We start from the raw sequence: 10,930 nt of genomic DNA on the forward strand, positions 1-10,930 counted from the left end.
TTTTCTTTAAGCAAAATGTAGTGATTAGACAAAGAACTGTATCTTTTGTTTTCCCTGCAATTTCCCAGCTTTACCAAAACTGTCCGCTCTCAGATACTTTTCTCAGTCATATTCTACATACCTACACAGGTTATTTTGTAAAATGTATTCGACAAGGAAGTGTTACCTCTATAAAAATATAAAATATATAAAAACCCCAAGCCATGTCAACTCAACCTCCTGTACACCCTTTGCTTTCACCAATAAAACACCAGTGTACCTTGGTTATGATCTTTGTTCTGACTCTGTGTATGATTTAAAGTGTATTCATAACAGCCCAGCTGGTGTGTAAACAACTTCTAAAAGTTAATGTAGCAAAACCTATGGAAAGATTATATGCTGCACAGTAAATGTGCTCTTAACTTTAAGGGGCATTACAATTGCTCAGCATTATGCAAAGTGTGAATCAGCATAAAGTATGTAAGAATTATTTTTGTTTTCACCAACACTTGAAGCTCTAAATTATGTTGAGTGCAGCTAATTATAGGATAGTTCTTTGCATAGGGAACAACATATTGTTGCAGAAGAGTGCCCATATTTATTATCACCTCTTGACAGAGGTTAAAAAAGTCTGCTTATAAAATATTTTCTAGTTTTCCATTAAAAAACATTGTTTCTTATCAGTCTATTCCATTTCTCTCTGGCAAAAAATTATATTTATTTTCCCCAAGCTGTGTTTGTTTTACACATCACAATAATCAGTAAGCTATTTCTCTGTCTTTATCCTGATCTATGAGATTTTCCACACAATTTTATCTCCCGGTTCTGGTTGGGAGTGGGACAAATTGCACAGCTGGACTTGGGGAACTTGACATGTAGCCAACAGAATGCTGGAAATACTCTGTCTCCTCTTGGAAGTGTGTAAGGTGATTATCACCATACACTTACAGAAGCAATTAATCCCTGCAGGTGATGACCAAGGTGATCATGCAAGTACTTGCAAGTATAGATGAACCCATCAAGGAACTACATGGAAATAGACAAGTTTATCATTTATTCTGAGCTAAGCACTCAATTCCCAGCTTACCTCAAAGGCAGAAACTCTGTTTCAGGTCACCCTTTATTCAATAAAAGTTATTTTGCTTTTCTATCAAGTGCAGCAAATTATTTAAGCCTCAACTTTAGTGGAAGGGCAATTTAATTAATTCACAGAGTTATTCTTTTAATTGGATTTGGGTGAATCAACTTTTCTGAAACTCAGAAAAGGGGGTTATTGGCTCGACTTCACAGATGCTATTCTTACATTTCAGCTAGCACCAGAAGCAAGGTTATTTCTCTCTGAGGATGTCAGTCTGAGACAGTGGCATCCACTGCATTTTTATTATCTTACCAATATAAAAAAATCAAGAAAATGGAATGTTAAAATCAAACCCTCTCCTTCTGGATGCATTATTAAATGATGAAAATATTAATTAGACTGACATCAAATTGAACATCAGGCTATATCCTTAACTGTCAAGGAAAAAAAAGTCAATTAAAGGAGAAAATATTCACATTTTGGTGATGAAATATTCTTGTCAACATCATCATGCATCTGTGGTGATTGATCCACCTGAGCTCAGGCTGGTAGATGACACCAGAGTGATGTCTGCAGAAGTGTTGTCAGTTGCCTTTGCTGTATTAAGTAAAGTAAATTCAGTAAAACGGTGAAGAACAACCAGACTAGCCTACACTAAAATAAAAGTAGGCTCCTCCTGTATTCTGGCAGGACTAGGTAGTTGAGGATTTATTACAAAACCGGGACTGAAGCAAATAAAAAACTCTCAAGGACAACTTTCTAACCGAAATCTTGAGATGCAAGACATGCACTCTACCAACAAGAAGGGAAAGATTCCCTGCCAAGGGAAGGATTTTTCTTTATCTCTTTTTGAAGCAGTGAATTCTTGAGTCATTGGGAAGCACAGATCTATTATAGTCCCATTTCCAAATATTAGGAGCTTCTGGATGGTGCCATAACGTAAAGAACGCTCCCGCTTTCACTCCCTTTTCCTTCCCAGTGCACAGACAGGAGTGGGCAGTGTGTTTGTGTTTATGTATCATGTAAAAGCCTCATCTGAGTCTAGGACTGAGCACATGGTCCCTGATAGCCCCAGAGATGGTGTGAAGTGAGAATAGGACACAGCTCTTTCCTCCAGAAGTTTCTAAGTCCAATAAGACAAGAAATACTGTAAAAAGAAACAGAATGCAAAGGGGTGAAATAATGTCACCCTGCCTACCTGCTGCCAGAGCTGCAAGTCTGCTTCTTTTAAAAACATGCAAGGTGTTTTTGCACCTGCTTCTACACGATCAGCAGTGAACAGTGTCAGAAAGTCCCTCACAAGGGGGACATTCAGGGGGACAAAGAGACTATATATCTGAACTTATTAAAAAACATAAAAAACCCAAGCCCACAATAACATAAAATTCCTCTAATGGAAATATAAGACAAAACTGGAACTCAAGTAAGACAACGAATTCACATTCTATGGCTGCACTTGTAAACACCAAGGTAGATGTTGACATTTAATTTTCTCACATTTATATTCCTAAGAGAAATTATAGGTTCAGTTTACACAGATTTATTGTCTTAATTGCTTAGCAGCTCTTGGTATAATATTCAAAAGGTCAAAAAAAAGTTTTTAATACATATTGTGAGGTCCTGAGTCCCCGTAAATTACAGTTATAAAGCCTTCCCTCTAAAACAAAGAGCAATCTAGATGTGAATGTGCACAAATGAAATGGCTTCAGAGGTGGGAAGAAGAGGTAAGGGCTGTTTTAAGACACGTGCACAAAAGCAAACCCCTGGGGGTAAAAATATGGGTGCACTGTTGCATCTGAAGTCTTCAGGTGTGAACTTCTAATTGCCTTTCCTAAGCAAAGCCCCTGTAAGGGAAGGGGCTTGTGTTTCTGTTCCTAGGGAAGTCCGATAAGATCATCCACTCCCAAGCCCTGGGACTCAACTAATGTTTTCCATTCATACTTTGTAGCAAAGGGAAAATTAGGGGATTTATTAAACAAAACGTTTTTGCACAAAGCTTTGTTTTCTTTCAAATGCTTTCAGATTCTGAGAAAAAAAAAAAAAACAAAACCTTTCTTTTTGTTAATCAACTATATATTCCTTTTTTTGCCAGTATTTTTAGAGACCATTTCTTTTCCAAACAGTTCTAGCACATATCTTATGCCAGTGACTAATTATGTAACTGATGATCATTCAGCGGTTAATCTATGATCTTGTATGGTGCAGGTTAGCTCTGCTGAAGTCCAACAAGCCACAGTCAGGCAGCAAATTTTCCAAGATACAGTGAAGTCTGTAGCACTGCACCTCTCTCTGTCCTCTCTCTGTTGATGCCAGCCTCTTAACCTGCAGTGATTAATGTAATGAGTCGTATACATCTCCTTCGCCATTCAGATCAGGGCTGCACGCACCACTGGCCATGTGAGCATGGGCAGGAGTGTATTCTTTCTTCTAAATTCCTTTGCACATTTCCCACTTACAAAAGGCCTGAACAGCTTATGAGCTGCCCACTGTGGCTAGACAGGAAATTGCTTCAATCAAACAATTTCCCACTCTGCGATGATGATATGTACTGTGACTTCAGTGCAGGACTCCTGCTGCTAATTTAGCTTAATATGAACGTGCAACATCACAAATCTTTTGCCAACAGCAAAGTTAGGATTCCAACCAGAGCTGTTGCCATGACATGAAGGGGAGTTTAATCTTCTAAACCAGGGAACGATGTTTTAGCTGGAAATGCTATTGACTGTGAAGAATTTAATCTGAAAATAAGGATATGGAGTTTTCCAAACTACAGCATGTACATTACCAAACCAGTATGGCATTACACTGACCGCACCGTAGTTTCTACAAATCCTCCCTTAATACCATAATCAGTACCTTTATTTTGAATTCAGGCTTTCATCTGATTTTGATGGAAAAACAAATGTCAGAAAATGGTATTCTCTGTGCTTTCTCAGACCAATATTGCTCTTAACAAAATTCCCTGTGACTGTACAAGTAGAAAATATATCAGTATTTAATGTTTTGTTGTCATCGTCTAGACTATCATATTAGAGTTAGATGCTAGAAATTAGAAAAAAACCTCTCTAGAATCTAATTCAATGCAGAACACTTGCTGTCATCTGCCTGTTTTCTAAAACCCTCATTCACAAAGTTCCCTGAGGTAGATTTCTCTGGAAAGGGAAGGAGGTAAGATGATGAAAGAAAATTGCCTCTTTACTTCAACCTGTTTTTAGTCTACCCTTTTCCTTGTTTAGACTTTGCTATTTTCATTTATTCTGCAGAGAGTTCTACAAATACTTCATGTTTCTGTTGTCCCTTCTTAGATACCTTTACTAATAATCCAATAAATTGAATCTTTCCTGTTGAGTTAAACCCCTACACTTGTTGGGGTTTGTTTGAGACCTGGTATGTTCTGCATCCATTGATGCAGATGAAATTTAAAGTTCTATATAGAACTTTCATTCCAAACTACTCTATGCTGGATTTTACTTAAGGAAAAAAAAAGTCTCACTGTACATTTGCATCAAATCGTCAGTAATGATAAACTAGTCAGCACCTCTCCACTCACAGCAAGTCCTCCTCAGATTGCACCCACTCAACCTGTCCTCTCTCAGGTTGTGTTTAATGTTTTATTACTGCTATTTTTCAATGCCTCTTGTCCTTCACGTTTCTTCAACAGCAGCACTGCTATCCCTATGTGGCTTCCAGGATGGGCCACTGCTTGGCCAATAACACTGTGAGGAGAGGATGAGGTGGTTTCTCTCTTTCCAAAAATGCTCTAGCCAAAGCAGGTCACAGCTGAAGGCATTGCCTTTTCCTAGCCTGGCTTCTGTGTGCTCTTCTGACATCCTTCAGACCAGACTAGCTAGAGCAAAGAGACTGGGAATTCTAAATCCTTTAGCAGACCATATAAAGTGATAACCTTCCCTTTAAATAAGCATTCTGTTTTATTATGAGAGCTCTGTAGCTAGACAAGTTGCTGCTGCACACAGAAGATTTATTCATCTTAAGTGAGAAAAGAGACTTGCTTTTCAAACCAAAAGAGGATTCTTAAAATTTTATTTAGGACAAAGCTTAAACTATTAAGCTATTCCAGTGTGGGTGTAAAATACAGCAGCAGATCCAGTACAATATTTTTCAAATAAACCTGAGAAGCAGACTCCTTGCAATTTCAGATCAGATTTGAAAGCAATTTCTCAAGGCACTTCTGTGGCAAGGAGTACATGAACTCAGAAAAGCAGCACGGTGAGTGAACAAAGGAGTCAAAGCTAGGGTAGACAAATGTACAGACTTCTGCAATGAAAACACATTCAGTAACCCATAAAACATACTGATAGGGCTGAAATCAGCAGGTGTAACAAATATAGATAACATTCCACAGGCCACGCACCCCATGGGCATAATCTGCCCAAGCACAGGTTTTTCTTTTTTATTTTTCTGGGAGTCAAGAACAATTCAACATTTCTTGAGATTCTGGGACATAAACAAGCTGTCAGAATTACACTTGGTGGCAGTCCTACTTTGTTTTGCTCATTTATTTTTATGTGTAGGACAAGGTAAGCACCTATAAATATTTTCCTGCCCAGAGAAGGAAGGGGGATAGTTGCTGCTTCAGCAGCTTGAATTGCCTCACATGAAGGAACTGTCCTTGCTCCTGTGCTCAAGCAGTCACGCAGTTAACACTTATGCAAATGCCTGTCCATATACCATGGAACCTCCAGCTGGACCCTGTGCAAAATAAGATTGCTTGCAGTGTCCAAAACCCTGCCCCCTGCCCAAGCACATGCAGCTGGAACAGAGCATGACGACGCCACTGTGACTAATGAATGCAGGCTATCAAATAATCAAGGAACTTCCGACCTCAAATGAGTTTGGGAAACCCTACCACTGTGCTTTGGGAAATTATATTCACTTTTTGTCCTGGATGCTTATGGATGTGGCAGTGCCAAAGAATTAAAATGGGAAGGGTCAAGTTTGCTTAACCCTTAAATACTTGTTTGCTGGACACTGTTTCCAGCAGGAAAGTCTGGACTGCACATTTAAAGAAAAAAAAAAAAAAAAAAAAAAAAAAAAACCAGAAACATGGCTAAATCCTATGAGTAATAGAGCAGCTTAGGAAATGTGTAAAAACTGCTCAGAAACAGAACAAAACAGAACAATCATTATTTTTGCACTCTAGACTGTTCCTAGTGGCTTGTTTGCAGACCCCAGTAGGTTTCTTGATGCTTCTCTGGCTGTTACCTCCTGGGATATTCCTGTGACCATTCAGCACCACGGAGCTAAAAGCAAAACCAGCTGGTGTATAAGGCTTCCTTATGCTAGCTGCAGTGAGTATTTTTCAGAATATCTGTTATCCCGGAGATCAGGCAGGATCCATGAAGATGAGGTGGTTTGCACAACTTTATCCAAATATTGTAGATCCAACTGCATTCCATGCACACTCCTGGGCTTCTCCTCCAGAGGCTTATTTCTGTAATAGCACAATGTTCCCCTTCTAGTCTATAAACTAAGAGAGGAATCCTTGAATAGAGATTCCCCTTAGAGTTTGGAGTTCTCTAGCTCCCCTGAAGGACTGAGTTTAACAGTGCCATGTCAAGTTATGTCAAGCCCATGCTTGTGGAAGATTCTCATTCACTTCCTCTTTTTTTTCCTCCCCTGTTTTTAAGGGAAAATATCCAAAGACAATTTAAAGGACTGAATATGGCTGAAATTACACTGGAGGGAACAATCTGTTCCAGCTCAGAAGGTGGTGGGAAGAGAGTCCAAGGAAAAGCAAATTGTCTATCTCCAATTGTAAAATGGAAGAATAACAGTATTAATTGTGTTCCATTCTGTATGCAAGGGTTTGGCAAACCTGTCCTGGCTGCTGTGTTACCATCAAAGCTGAAATGCTAAGACATATACCCAATGAGAAATTGTAAAAGCAGAGCAGCAAAAAGGATGCGGGGGTTGCAGAAGGGAAGATTTGAAAGGCTAACTATGAATGCAGCTGGGCTTAAACACATCTGCAAAAGAAAAGGGACAGTGATTTTCTTATCAATATTTGAAGGGTCTGCATACCAAGGGGAGTTACCTCCTTTGGGAGAAAGGATGAAATTAGCAACAGTGGATGAAACCACAAGGTGAATTTAAACTGCCCATTGTCAAAGGGAAAAAACAAAACCTTATTACAAAGGAAGAAATTTTAGGAATTGCTTGGAGTGTGGAGAGCTGATCCAACAGAAGCACATTTCTTGGCTCAGTTCTATACAGCCAGGGGTACACAGTAGCTGACCTAATGGGGTTTTTGCCTCTGTTCACTCCATGTTCAGGATTAAATGATCACAAATTCACTATTTGTATGTATTTATTAAAACAGTTTCCAATTGTACTCCCAAGACAGAGTTGGGGTTATTCAGCCTGGAAACAAGACCTTATAGCACCTGCCAGCCCCTAAAGGGGGCTACAGGAGGACTGGAGAGGGACTTTTTACAAGGATATGTAGCAATAGGACAAAAGGAAAAGGTTTGAAACTGAAAGAGGGTGGCTTTAGATTAGATATTAGGAAGAAATTCTTTCCTGTGAGTGTGATGTGGCACTGGAAGAGGTTACCCAGGGAAATTATGGATGCCCCATCCCAGGTGGTGTTCAAGGATGGATGAGGCTTTGAACAACCTGGTTTAATGGAAGGTGTCTCTGCCCATGGTTGTCAGTACATGATCTTCAAGGCCCCTTCCAACCTAAACCATTCCATGGTTCTATGGCTGACCCTCTGCTCCGTGTCCCACAGCCTGGTATCACTTCACTTTCCTCTGTTGCCAGCACAAGTGCTGCTTCAATTATTAATGAAGGAGTGGGATTTTTTGAAGCTTTTCTTATCCAAATATATTAAATATGTCTTGGAGTTGTACTACTGTGTAATTAAATTTAATGCATTTGAGTTGGAGGCACAAATAAGGAGGATGCTGCAGTAGCCGTGTAATGATGGGATTTTTCTCCAGCTGATGACACACACTGGCGTGTTTCCAATTTTCAAATTGTAACTCTAATGGTTCATTCCTGTTCTTTAACAGGGGGCATGTGTGAGACAGAGACACAGTGTGCAAGCACTGAGCTGCTTGTTTTGTAAAAGTCAGTGGCAACACAGCATATGTGAACCCGGATCAACAGCTCACCCCAGAAATTGGGTGGGGGGACATTCAGAAAGCAGACTTCAGGTGGTAATTTGTTATTCAGTTTGGACAGTACAGAGCTTATCGATCTCCCTTGCCAGAACACACAGACATTATGGGAACTTGGAACAACATATCTAAACATCAAAAGAGCAGCAGGAGGATGGGAAAATTAGGAGTCCTGTCCTAGACAGCTGCAGGCAGGAGGTTCACCATTCTTCAGCTTCATGTTTGTGTTTTTCTGGAGCTCAGGAAATTTCCAGTCTGGACAGTGAGGTGGGTAGCACTGACTTACTTATTTTGGAGAACCACCTACAAGTCCCAGTAAGTAATGTTACCCCCATGCCAGGAAGCACTTTGAAGAGTGCAGACCATAAAATAGGATCTGGATCACATCTTTTCAGATTCACTGAAATAGTTCATGTATTTTGACACAGGAACATCTGCCCCACATTTTCCAGATTACGTTTTGTGGGAGCTTGGTTCTCCATTAACTTCATATTAGTGGGAACGTTAATGAACAATCAGTGAATTCGCTGTGAGGAAAAAGAAGGTCTTGCTCTTACAGAGTCTGCCTTTATTTGTCTTGTATCATGCCATTTTCTTTGCTCACGTATCACCTGCAGAGGATAAGTCAAGCCGGATGCACCATTTCAGCAGCCTGGTATTTAAGCACATATTTACAGGAAAGGGGTATTCCCTGGGCAGCTCTTGACTCAGGATTCAGACTCTGCCAGGCTGGCAGGCCCAGGAGTTTCAGCCATTATACAGGGCCAAAACACAAGGCTCGTCTCCTGTCAAGCATTTGGGTGGATGCCTGATTTATTTTCAGAGGCAAATTTTTGGCTTGAATCTTGCATTTTAATGCCATGCATTAAATTAAACAGTACATAGAGAACATCAAGGAACCAATTCAGCTGTCTTGTGATGAACTGATTCTACCTACCAGGTGCCAGGTATGTCTCATTGCCTTGAAATTTTTCAACACCACAGAACATTTTGATTTCTGTTCCCCTCATGGTGGGCTTCTTGGGCACAAGGTATAAAGCACAAATGGCAGAAGTGTCCTCCTTACAGCAAAAGTGTCTCTTCAAAATCAACATGCTCTAGGTACTTCTGTCATTTTCACTCACAAAATGCCCTTCACACAACTTCTGACTTCAGTAAACAGTATGTTGCTAAGAAGTGAGTTGTGATCATAATAACTCTATGAGGCAACCAGGAAAGGAGATGCATTTTTCCCACTGCCTTTTCTCCCTTGGACTGTACAATCCCAAAATGCCCTATAAATAAAACCAGACACATATAAACATACAGGCTCCAACCTCTGCCAAGCAGTCCGTGATGAGACTTCCAGTGGCACGCGGAGCCGGTCTCTTCAACCCAAAGATCACAAATCCCTGGTCTCAATCTGCTCCTCATTATAACCAGTGCAACTAGTTATGACTTCTTGCCCACACATAGTTTCTACTGAAAGCATACATGTCCATTCCAAGTCTTCCTTTATAAAGGCAGGTTCTTCACTGTTTTTTCTCAGACTGTCATGGGATTTTGATTGTTCCAGGTATTAAAAGCCAGCCTCAGTCAGGAGAGTACACTGGCACAGTGCCTTGGGAAATGGCAATAAGAAGATCACTAAGGACCAGATTCTGGACCTGGCAAAGATAAGCTGTTTTCCTGCTGGAAATATGTTAGAGTGAAAACAGGAGATTTTCCATTTACATTGATTTACCAGCGGTTTGAAGGACACTATGGTCCTTTGGCAAGCTCTCCTTTTCTTAGTACAAACAGGGACACGGGTAAAAGTTACTTGGAGCAGTTTTTCTTCTACAGCATGCCTGACAAACACATGGAAACAAAACAGTCTAAGAAATACTGAAGAAAAAATGGGCATTAAAATTAGTACTTGACAATGTATGAAAGGCAAAAACACATTAAAATTTTAAAGAAAACCATGGACCATGAAGACTGTTTTGGAGTTTTGTTTTCTGCAAGTTTTTGCACTTGAAGTAACAAACTTCAAACCATGGATGTGGGAAAGGGTCATTCCTGGGCTTACAAGGGAGTTTTTCTCAAACACTCATCTGATTCTGCATGCCTGATACCTGACTCATGAATCTGCACATCAGATCATGATAGATCTTCCTTCCCTCCCCTTTCTTTCCTTCATCCATCAAACACCAAATGCTTCTCTAGCTTCCTATACACCCTTCACTTTCCGTTCTGCAGGTCCTGCCACTATGCAGCAGTCCTTGCTCCTGGTATCTCCTCACTTTATCAAACTTAATGCCTACTTTCATATATGCATTTTGAAATGCCTTCCTTCTTTGCCCATGACTCTCTCACCATGTGAAAGCTCTGTCACAGTTAGTCACTGCTTGCATGTCCCAGGAATTGCTGTCTGGGCTTTGCAGGCTGCCTCCCACCCTTCCTGTGGCCAGTCCAAGGATGCTCATTCATCCTCCCTGCCCTTGCACCCATGGAACTGGAAACTTTGATGAAGTCTTTCCTTGGTGATACCTCACAAGGGAGAGCTGCCAGGGCTACATGATGTGCTAGCAGCCATCCTCATGAGGAATATGCACATTTTGGGAAGTATTCTGATCCACATTTGTTCTAGTCTGTGCCCAGACACACATATCTTCTTTGCTCTGGGTTGTGCCAGCACATCTCTTAGAACTTTCTCACAGATGACCAGGGCAGAGCAGCAGCTATTTGGGATTTATTGGTGTGCATTAGC

At 40.5% G+C, this 10,930-nt stretch overlaps 1 long non-coding RNA gene across 1 annotated transcript; it reads right to left on the reverse strand.

Annotated features, from left to right (window-relative positions):
- Window positions 1-8,743: 8,743 nt before the first annotated feature.
- Window positions 8,744-10,623, reverse strand: LOC128804034 (uncharacterized). Its single transcript, XR_008435908.1, has 3 exons — window positions 10,537-10,623; window positions 9,913-10,028; window positions 8,744-8,810 (listed from the first exon to the last, which is right to left on the reverse strand). It is a non-coding gene; the product is annotated as an uncharacterized LOC128804034 (long non-coding RNA).
- Between the last annotated feature and the right edge of the window lie 307 nt (window positions 10,624-10,930).

This window comes from Vidua macroura, chromosome 2 (assembly GCF_024509145.1).
Source record: "Vidua macroura isolate BioBank_ID:100142 chromosome 2, ASM2450914v1, whole genome shotgun sequence".
NCBI classification, from domain to species: Eukaryota; Metazoa; Chordata; class Aves; order Passeriformes; family Viduidae; genus Vidua; species Vidua macroura.